Genomic DNA, 11,620 nt, shown 5'->3' with positions numbered 1-11,620 from the left:
GGAACAGGCCATCACGTGACCTCACACTGGCGGGAAAATTACATCATGTGACCTCATACTGGCAGGAAAATACATCACCCCACCATCACAAGACCACTACATCACACTCACCAGATACTCAATTACATCATGGTTAAGAGACAGACACAAGATACCCACAGAGTATGTAACACAACAAATTCCACAAATTCACCACCCTCTGGCTAAAGAAATTTCTCTGCATCTCTGTTTTGAAAGGACGCCCCTCTATCCTGAGGCTGTGCCCTCTTGTCCTAGACTCTCCCACCGTGGAAAACATTCTTTCCTCATCTACTCTGTCTAGGCCATTCAACATTCGAAAAGTTTCAATGAGATCCCCCCTCATCCTCCTGAATTCCAGCAAACGCAAACCCAAAGCCATAAAATATTCCTCACATGATAACTCTTTCATTCCTGGAATCATCCTTGTGAACCTCCTCTGGACCTTTTCCAATGCCAGTACATCTTTTCTAAGTTGAGGGGCCTAAAGCTGTTCACAATACTCAAGGTGAGGCCTCACCAGTGTCTTATAAAGCCTCAGCATCACATCCTTACTCTTGTATTCTAGACCTCTTGAAATGAATGTTAACATGGCATTTGCCTTCCTCACCACTGACTCAACCTGCAAGTTAAACTTCAGGATGTTCTGCACAAGGACTCCCGAATCCCTCTGCATCTCAGATTCCTGGATTTTCTCCCCGTTTAGAAAATAGTCCACACATTTGTTTCTACTACCAAAGTGTATGATCATGTATTTTCCAGCATTGCATTTCATTTACCACTCTCTTGCCCATTCTCCTAATCTGTCTAAGTCCTTCTGCATCCTACCTCTTTCCTCAACACTACCTGCACCTCCTTGTCCCCCATTATTTTCCCTGCCTCATTTTCTAGCGGTCCTATATCCACTCTCATTTCTCTTTTATTTTTAACATACATGAAAAAACTTATACTGTCCACTTTGATATTATTTGCTATCTTGCTTTCATATTTCATCTTTTTCCCCTTCTAATGATTTTGTTTTAGTTGTTCTCTGTAGCTTTTTTAAAAACTTCCCAATCCTCTATCTTCCCACTAACTTTTGCTTTGTTGAATGCCCTTTCTTTTGATTTTACAACAGCTTTGACTTCCCTTATCAACCATGGTTGTACTATTTTACCATTTGAGTATTTCTTTATTTTTGGAATACATGTGTCTCCTGGCACCTTCCTCATTTTTCCAAGAAATGCACACCATTACTGCTCTGCTGACATCCCTGCCAGCAATTGCTTCCAATTTACTTTGGCCAGCTGCTCTCTCATACCACTGTAATTTCCTTTACTCTGCAAAACTGCTACATCAGACTTTACTTTCTCCCTATCAGATTTCAAGTTGAACACAATCACATTGTGATCACTGGTTCCTAAGGGTTCTTTTTACCTTAAGCTCCCTCATCACCTCCAGTTCATTACATAACACCCAATCCAGTATCGCTGATCCCCTAGTAGGCTCAACACAAACTGCTCTAAAAAGCTGTCTCTAATGCATTCAACAATCTCACTCTCTTGAGACCCATTACCAACCTGATTTTCCCAATTGACCTGCAAAATCTCCCATGACTACCATTACATTGCCTTTTGGACTCACCTTTTCCATTTCCTGTTGTAACCACTGTATATAACTGCCATCAACGTCCTTTTACCCTTGCAGTTTCTTAACTCAACCCACAGGGATTCAACATCCTGATCCTATGTCACATCTTTCTACTGATTTGATGCCATTTTTTACCATAGAGCCACACCACCCCTCTGCCTTATATTGGATTTCTATCCCTCCAATATAACGTGCAACCTTTGGCATTCAGCTCCCAACTGCAACTATCCTTCAGCCATGATTCAATGGTGGCCACAACATCATACCTGGCAATCTGTAATATTGCAACAAGATCATCCACCTTATACTACGGACATTTAGATACAATACCTTGAGTACTGTATTTGCCATCTCTCTGACTCTCATCCCTAATGATTTGATACTCAGCCTGTTGACTGCAGCTAAGTCCCATCACCTGCCTGCTCTTCCTGACAATCTGACTGCACGCTGTCTTTACTTTTTTACCATCTGTCCTATCCTGAGTCCCTTCACTCTGGTTCCTACCCCCCTGCCAAATTAGTTTAAACTCTCCCCAACAGCTCTAACAAACCTGCCCACGAGAATATTGGTCTCCCTCAGGTTCAGGGGCAACCCGTCTCTTTTGAACAGGTCATACCTCCTCCAGAAGAAATCCCAATGATCCAAGAACCTGAAGCTCTGCCCCCTGCACCGGCTTATCAGCCACATATTTATCTGTCAAACCATCCTGTTTCTACCCTCACTGGCACACGGCACAGGCAGCAATCCAGAAATTACTACCCTGGAGGCCTTGCGTCTCAGCTTTCTACCTAGCTCTCTAAATTCTCTCTTCAGGACCTCATTGCTTTTCCTTCCTATGACATTGGTACCAATATGTACCAAGACATCTGGCTGCTCCCCCTCCCTCTCCAAAATGGACACGATCTAAGACATCCCTGACCCTGGCAACTGGGAGGCAACACACCATCTGGATGTCTCTTCACATCCACAGAATCTCCTGTCTGTTCCCCTCATTACTGAGTCCATTGTATAATCAATTGAAACCCCTTTCTATGAGGTCTTGCCTTATTTGGTGAAAGCACTTCTGTCTATGATTCAAAAGAGAATCAATAACATTTTTAGCTCAGTTGAAATATTGCAAAGTTTTCTGCACCTTTATTCAATTAAATGTATTATATTCAATAAATGTTAATTTCTTTTTTTCTCCGATTTCCTACGTGTTACATGTAGTCTGAAATTATATTTCTGTTCAGCTTTGTGTGCTCTATTATGAACAAAAAAAAATTCTGAGGAAGCAGAACTTTTGAAATAGTTGGTCATTGTAATTTGTCCGGTGATTAGGCTAGAGTTAAATCAGGGCATTGCTGGGCAACACAGCTCAAAAGGCCTGAAGGACCTATTTTGCACTGTATCTCACTAAAATAAATGAAAATTACAGCCATTAGGACATACTGGATAAAGTTGAACTCATTTTCCTTGGAGTAGGCTGAGGAATATAAAATTATGAGCAGGAGAGATAAGATTTGATAATTAAAATAATTTTCCCATTGTGGGGGATCTAAGGCAAAAGGGCATAGATTTAAAGCAACAGTTTAAAGGGGATCTAAAGGAAAATTCTTCTGCACAGTGTAATTGCAGTCTGGAACACACTGCCTGAAAAGGAGGTAGAGACAGATACTGCTGTGATGTTTAAGCAGCATTCAGACAAGCACTTGGATTGACAAAGAATACAAAAATAGACAATGTGGGTAAATGCGGTTAGCATAGGTCAGACTAGTGGGTGGTACAGATATGGTGGGTCAAAGGGCCTGTTTCTATGCTAGTCTCAACTGTGTCCTATACATTCTCTTCCTGTTAATACACTATGGTCTAAAAACAGTGGAACAAGCCAAAATTCACTGGAAGTTTCAACATCATGATGCTATTCAACTTTGAAACTCAAAAAACTCAAAATAACACCAGATTTTATAATTTCTCAGTTAGAACAGTTTCCCTTTCAGCAGCTGATGGAGCCTGGTTTTGTTCTGGTCAGGAAAGGTTGGGAATATGTCTATTCCACATTGTCCAGCATTGAGGAAAGGATCAACTACTCCCAAAAGACTTCCAGAAGTGCAGACTTCTTTCAAGGGCCACCATCTGCTGTTGCTTCAGCTTTTGAATGAGGGTCTATGTAGGTAAGGATGTGTACAGACACTGCCAGTACGTGTACACAACCACAGTATGTTAAGACTACCAGCATTCAGTTTATTGCTGTGATTGGCTTAATGATTTGATATCTAACTAATATCACTTTAACATTAAGCTTGTCTGACTCAGAATTGCAATACTTTGAACTATTAGACTGCCATGGTACCATCTCTTGGATGAGACATCAAATTCAGAATCTCTCAAAGTCCAACCCTACATCCCCATCGTGAGAGGTGGAAATGGGTAAGGCTGGCCAACAGGGCTCTGGTGAAGCTGTACAGGACAATCCCCTGTACAGGAGATACAACGGATTGCAGGAACATTAATGAAATCTACCAAGGGTGCTAAGGACCCAAGAAGAAGATCAAATTGAGAGCAATTCTACCCTCTCTTGTAGATGCAGAATCCTTGCTGGTGATATTTTGAAATGTAGGCGTTGTCGCAATATTAACCCTTCTACTAAAGCTACCAGGATATGGTTGCTATAATGTAGCTGTGGGGAAGATCGCCTGTAGTGTTTCCAGTAATGGTGACTGTACTTTATAAAACTTCTTCGCTCATTGTAACTCTTGAACATTTCTTAAAAGTTCAGGAAGGAAAGTTTTTTTATTGTAAGGAAAATTCAAACTCACTAACATTGTTTAGTCAAAATAACAACAATTTTTTTCAGAAGTGCTACTTCCTCAGAATTTTTCTTTGTCTATTAGAAGACCACGTGAAGCTGAACACAAATATAATTTCAGACTACTTGTATCATGTAGGAATTTGGAGAAACAAGGAATGAACATTTATTGAATATAATGCATTTAATTGCATGGTGGTGCTGATGCTTTGCAATAGTTCGATTCAGCTAAAAACGTTTTGTTGATAATTTTTATTTGCATTCAGTGTCTGAAGTGTCTCGCTGTAAGTGTCCAACGATAATCAGCCAGCTTTAATGGATTCCAGTTGCCCTGATACTGTTTCTCCATGACTGCATGAAACCTTTCACCATGCTCGTCACTGACAGTCCCAAGACTTGCAGGGAAGAACTCTAAATGCAAATGCAGAAAATGAATCTTTAGAGACATGCTGCATCTCATGGTTTTGCATGCTTGAAGCATGTTGACAACCAACTGTACATAGCTTGGAGCTCGGTAGTTGATATGAAAATTTTCAACAACACCTTTGAATGCTTTCCATCTGATTTTCTCTGGTCCCACTAGAAGATCTTCAAATAGCCTGTCATCAATGACCTGTTTGATTTGTGGACCAACAAAAATACCTTCTTTAATCTTGGCATCAGTTATTCCGAGTTGAATTATGAATTGAAATAACACATATACGCAATTTCATTGTGTGTGTGTGTGTGTGTGTGTGTGTGTGTGTGTGTGTGTGTGTGTGTGTGTGTGCGTGCGCACGCATGCACATATGTGAGGTTGAGGGCACAAGAAATGCAATGGTAAAACGAGCTAAGTATTAAAAATACGGAACTTCTGATTATAATCTGCCCTTCAAGAAGTGATTAAACTTAATTAAATGACTGCTGTTGGCAGAATCTCAGATGGTGTTGAGGTAACATGCAGGAGCAAGATAGATTGGCTGGTTGAGAGATGGTTGCAAAACAAAACCTTACACTCATCATCAGCAAGACCAAGGAATGATTGTGGACTTCAGGAAGTGGAGGCTAAGAGCACACACGCCAGTTCACATTGTGGAGTCAATAGCTTCAAGCTCCAAATCTCGGAAGATCGATCCTAGGACCAACATATTGATGCCAGTGATTGTATATTAGGTGACTTAGTATATTAAAGACTTACAAATTTCTATAGATGCACAGAGGAGAGCATTCTGAGGGGTTGCATTAATGCCTGGTATGGAGGCTCCAATGCAAAAGAGACTAGACTGGTGTAGACTCATCCAACACAACACTCCTCACCATCAAATCATCTTCAAGAGGCAGTGCTTCAAGAAAGCAGCATCTATTATTAGGAACTTCCACTATTCAGGACATGCCTTCTTCTCGTTAGTGCCATTGGGAAGGATATACAGGAGCCTGAAAGCCCCCATTCAGTGTTTTAGGAACTGCTTCTTCCCTTCTGACAATATTTCTGACTACCTCGATCATTTTAACTACCTCTATCTTGCTCTTCAGAACATTTTTGTAAGCTATAGTAATTTTTGTCTTGCCACAAAACAAATTTCACATTATATATGTAGTGCACTGGTTAAGATTTCTACTGCTATGCTGTGAGGTTATTTTATTTTAACAATTTTCCGTAAAAGCAGTATGTCCTGCTGGTTAGAGTGTTTTGGCTTTGGCTAAAGATAAGGAGTCACGTTGTCCAACTTAGGAATGCTGTGTCAGCCTATCAAGAATGGAATGGCATGGAGCATACTTGAGAGCTGGGCGGGAGGAGTTTTCTGAAAGGCAGTAGCCTGGTTTGGCATCTTTTTGTGGGAGGTGTGTTAAGAGGAGAATCAGGGATGGCGCCTGGAGGATCCCTATTGTAAGGAGTGCTCTGCAAGGCGGAGGATTGCAAAAAGGGAAGTTCTACCTGTGGTTGGCGAGGAGAATTCAGCACTGTGAGTGAAGCTACTCCCAGCTGCTACAAAAACAAGCTCCAATGTTTTATGTGCACACTTAGACTGGTTTAACTGGAATGGGCCCTTTTATCTTTCTTTGTTAACTGACAAAGTTGAGACTTGGTAAATATGCTTACTTTATAATTTTTGCTGGTGTATGATCATTTTTTGGCTACTGATAACTGGGTATGGGCAGTATTTAAACAGCATTCACTCAAATCAAGGTTACTTTAATCTCAACATCCCAACATTCCTGTTTGGTTGAACCACAAATCATACCATGTGTGTACATCTACACACATAAGCAATGGACGTGTATTGCTTATGAAAGGCAGCTTGCTCACCGCTGAGTCACATGGTTGTTAGCAGAGTCGGCAAACAAGCCAAGCTGGTGTATGAGTCCCATGAGAGGGTCACACTTATGGGTTGCCTGTCCCAGATTTCGGATACTGTATGTAACGTTCTCCTTCGCGTGTCACGAACACCGAATTTAACGTCGAGATAAACCACAGTTAATAAGAACCAGATCGCAGTAAGATTAACCATTTACTGTTCACTCTTCACATTAACATATGGTGAAAACTGTTGATAAAACAATACAAGATTGATACAGTATTTGTTCCTTCCTTAATATCACATTTCAAGTGTAAATACTTGCAAAGGTGACTATAACTACATTACACTAAGGTGCAGTATACAGGGAGAGTTTACCTGCTCCATTGACTACTTTAAATACACTTCCATGCAAACTATCCGCGACTCTTTAACTAACGAAAGCATAAACATTATCTACCGTCATTACTTCTAACAGGATCGGCATTAACATCTTAGTTCAATATATCGATTATCTATTAACTTACAGCGTTGCTCTCACTGTGATTTCTCATGCCTGCAAAACAACTTCTGCTCAGGTGAGCCTCGTGGAAAGCCCCCACCCTCGCGCTAATTTCAAACCGGTATTTTCCCACAAGACGCGGTGAAACAGGATGTGACGTCATCGCATGCCGATATATTTTACATGCAATGAATATACTTTAAACACTTCTAATTCTAACTAGAAAATACTATTGAATGAATTACTAAGCGAAAATATTATAAACTAAATAACTGTCGTAAAGACAGCACACTCCCCGCTTGACCTTCGTAAGGTCACAATGAGCAGAGTACAAAACTTAGTCTCTTAATCAGTCATTGGGTAGAAGTAGAATAACTTCTGTAACTGGCCTTTGGTAAATTTTCACATCGCCTTGGTCGGTAGTCTTCAATTCGATCTTCCTGACATGTCCATCCTCGCTAGGGAATGTAGCAGTGATTCTGGCCGTTGGCCAGCTGTTGCGGGTGGCTTGCTTGTCCCTGAGCAGGACTAAGTCTCCAACTTGAAGATTCCTGTGGGGTTCTGTCCACTTTTGTCTCTGTTGCAACAAAGGTAGATATTTTTGTCTCCAGCGAGGCCAGAACTGATTTGCCAGAGCCTGGACTTGTCTCCATTGCTTTGTGTACAAATCCTTGTCTGAAAAGTCTCCTGGTGGAGGAGGTGCTCCTGTCTTCTGCGTAAGGAGCGTTGATGGCGAAAGTATAAAGGGGTTTTCTGGGTCAGAAGACACAGGTAGGAATGATTGTGCGTTTATAATGGCTGTGACCTCTGCCATTAGGGTGCACAGTACCTCGTGGGCCAATCGGGTGCGTTGCTGCATCTCAGGTTTCCTTTTCTGGGTTTTCCGTAAGGACGTGAACCGTTTGACTGCCTACTCTTTGTTATCTGGTGAGCGCTGGCGTGGTTCTCTGAAAGGCAATGGGGCAACCCCATTATTTGCTTCATCTCTGAAGACCTTGGTGTCTTTGGGTTTTAAAGAAATGGTATCTTGAGCTGATTGTGCAAGTTTGTTTCCGTGCTCGGTTTGAACGAAAACTGACTGACCTAGCGTCTCGTCGGTTACTTTACGCTTGGTAATGTCTTGTTGTGCTTCTTTAGGGTACACCTCAGTGAGGCAGATCTTGGAATAAGAACGGCTTGACTGAGTTTGACCGCAAACTTCTGTACAGTTCGAGCTGACAATTGTTGTCCTGGAGTGAACCTCTCCCTCCCCGCCATCCTGTTGTGGGGGTGAAGGAGCATTGTCGGTTCTTTCATTCTTGACTTCATCACGGAGCCGTGAGGGTAAATTTCCTTCCTCGTATGGATGTGATGCAATCGTGACTCTCTGAGGTTCCTCGTAGCTGGGGAAGTTATCGAATACATATGGAGAGGGGAGACGAGCCTGCCTGTCTATTTGAGATTGTACATAGTCGCTTGTGCGTTCCAGTCTGGTCCTTTCTAAAGTAGATCTTGCTTCGGTCAGATCACGCGACCCTTCAGCTTCTTCTATGTACTCTGCTTCCACCATGGCAGCTTCTTCTTCTCTTTCTAGCTGCAGCACTTGCAACTCTGTCGATATTTTTGCCATTTCCAACTGGGTTTCGGCTTCTCAGGCAGCCTTTTCAGCTTCTCTGGCGGCCCTTTCTTTCTGGATTTCGGCTTCTCTGGCAGCCTCTTCTCTTTGTCTGGCGGCCCTTTCGGCTTCTCTGGCGGCCTCTTCTCTTTGTCTGGCGGCCCTTTCTTTCTGGATTTCGGCTTCTCTGGCAGCCTCTTCTCTTTGTCTGGCGGCCCTTTCTTTCTGGATTTCGGCTTCTCTGGTGGCCTGTTTCATTTTCAAAACTGCTTCTTGTTTGGCGTAACGCAGTCGCACCTTGGCGGCTTCTGCCTTGGCTCTTGCCTGTGTGGACTTACTTGATGTCGTTCTACTGCCCTTGTCGCTGGGCGCCATCGACTTGATCCCAGATCGAGCTGACATTGCAGCACTTGGAACACCTGATAACGCCTGGGTGGGCTTACTTGATGTCGGTTTACTGCCCTTGTCGCTGGGCGGCGTCGACTTGATGCTGGATTGAGCTGACATTGCAGCACTTGAAACACCTGATAATGCCGCTTTTTCACTGTAACGTTCTCCTTCGTGTGTCACGAACGCCGAATTTAACGTTGAGATAAACCACAGTTAATAAGAACCAGATCGTAGTAAGATTAACCATTTACTGTTCACTCTTCACATTAACATATGGTGAAAACTGTTGATAAAACAATACAAGATTGATACAGTATTTGTTCCTTCCTTAATATCACCTTTCAAGTGTAAATACTTGCAAAGGTGACTATAACTACATTACACTAAGGTGCAGTATACAGTGAGAGTTTACCTGCTCCATTGACTACTTTAAATACACTTCCATGCAAACTATCCGCGATTCTTTAACTAACGAAAGCATAAACATTATCTACCGTCGTTACTTCTAACAGGATCGGCATTAACATCTTAGTTCAATATATCGATTATCTATTAACTTACAGCGTTGCTCTCACTGTGATTTCTCATGCCTGCAAAACAACTTCTGCTCAGGTGTGCCTCGTGGTGAGCCCCCACCCTCGCGCTAATTTCAAACCGGTATTTTCCCACAAGACGCGGCGAAACCGGATGTGACGTCATCGCATGCCGATATACTTTACATGCAATGAATATACTTTAAACACTTCTAATTCTAACTAGAAAATACTATTGAATGAATTACTAAGCGAAAATATTATAAACTAAATAACTGTCGTAAAGACAGCACACTGTACGAATTCTGCTTAAGGATGATTAAGCTGTTTATTGAGTGCTTTATTTGTGTGCTTAAGCAATGTTTAAACTAGTGTTTGGGGAAAGTGAGAAGTTCCATAATTAAGGTACCTTATTATGAATGCTGTAGGGATGAAGGTTTGGTACGATTTGAAGCTGTTATCCACAAGTCATGCTTGTGTTCTGAGTGGGGTGGATATTAGAATTCCAGATGAACTGCTACTCAGAGTGCTGAGTTCTGTAAAATTATTGAAGAAAGTTAAACTGGTTGAATAGTGTTTTGACCAATCAGCAGGGAAGGATGTCGTGTTAGTCCAGACTACCAGTGATGTAACTTAAGTTGTGCTGTCTGATAAGATGGGGGTGGGACCATAGACAGTTCATTATTTTAGAGAAGATGGGAATGAAGCTCAGAGTGAAGACAATTTGTTCTTGTTTCTGCGAAGTGAGGGAGGAGAGTTGCCTGATGTGCAAGGTCTAATGAGTCCTTCATTAGTTGATTTAAAAATTCTGAGCTGGTTTTGGCAATTACATCACTGGTTGATAAATGCCAATGTGTACCCGCAGAGAGTCAAAGCTAGCGTAGGCCGAGCGTGCGGTCTGGAGTCAGCCAACTCTGCTGGGGAAGAAGACTCTGAGGCATGGGCAGGGCAATCATCAGATACTGTGCACAGATATGAGAAAACAGCAACTGGTAGAGAGTTTAAAAAGGTGTGGCTGCTAAGGTGGTGAAATTTAAAGAGAGAAAACCTGTTGGTCATGTCCGTGGGCTACATGCAAGCATTAGAAAGTGTTGTTGGCATGACAGATGATGATCTTATGATGAGGTTCAGGCACACATTCCAGGAGAAAGGGGAGAAACTTTCTGCCTACATTTTCAGGCTAGAAAGAGAGAGACAGCTGCATTGATTGTGACATAAAGGGGCCATTCAACTGGCTGAGATAAATCGATTAAGGATGGGGCAAGCTGTGAAGGCACGCTGTCACATGACACAATTGCTTTAAGCGTTTGCATTACTCACAAGAAGTGTCTCTCTCCCGTTTGTTGAGTTCATCAGGGAAGTAAGAGAGGAAGAAATCATAATGGAGGAGTAGGAGGTCCCCACCAGTCGGGCAATGTCTTCAGTATTAGCCTCTGTTGCCGAAGCAACCCAATACCATGTGTGGGGTTTTTGCCAGATGAAGTGAAAACCCTACAAGCGGAGGTACTTTGGTTGATGTCGGTGACCGCTGTCACCTGGCGTAACAAGTCTGATAGAAACCCAACGCACTTGTAGAACGTACTAAGCAGAATGATACTCCGGAAAAGAGTCTTTTGATTAGTGAACTAGCGGTATTTTCTATTACAACTGTAGAGAGGATAGACATTTCAAGTGGGAGTGTGAAGGACAGGAAACCTTCGAAAAGTAACCTGAAGGTTGTTTAAGCAGAAAAGGAAGTCGGGAAACTTCTGAGGGACCCAATAAACCAACGGCCTGGCGTCTTGGAGACAACATGTTCCAATCAATGTATCAAGGGAAACGCTGAAGTGCAAAACCCTATTTCTGAAGGCTTAGTGGGACAAAGCCTGGACGTATCCATACGGATTGAGA

The sequence above is a fragment of the Hypanus sabinus genome, chromosome 6, assembly GCF_030144855.1.
Source record: "Hypanus sabinus isolate sHypSab1 chromosome 6, sHypSab1.hap1, whole genome shotgun sequence".
Lineage (NCBI taxonomy): Eukaryota > Metazoa > Chordata > Chondrichthyes > Myliobatiformes > Dasyatidae > Hypanus > Hypanus sabinus.
Note: the sequence above shows the minus strand (reverse complement) of the source record.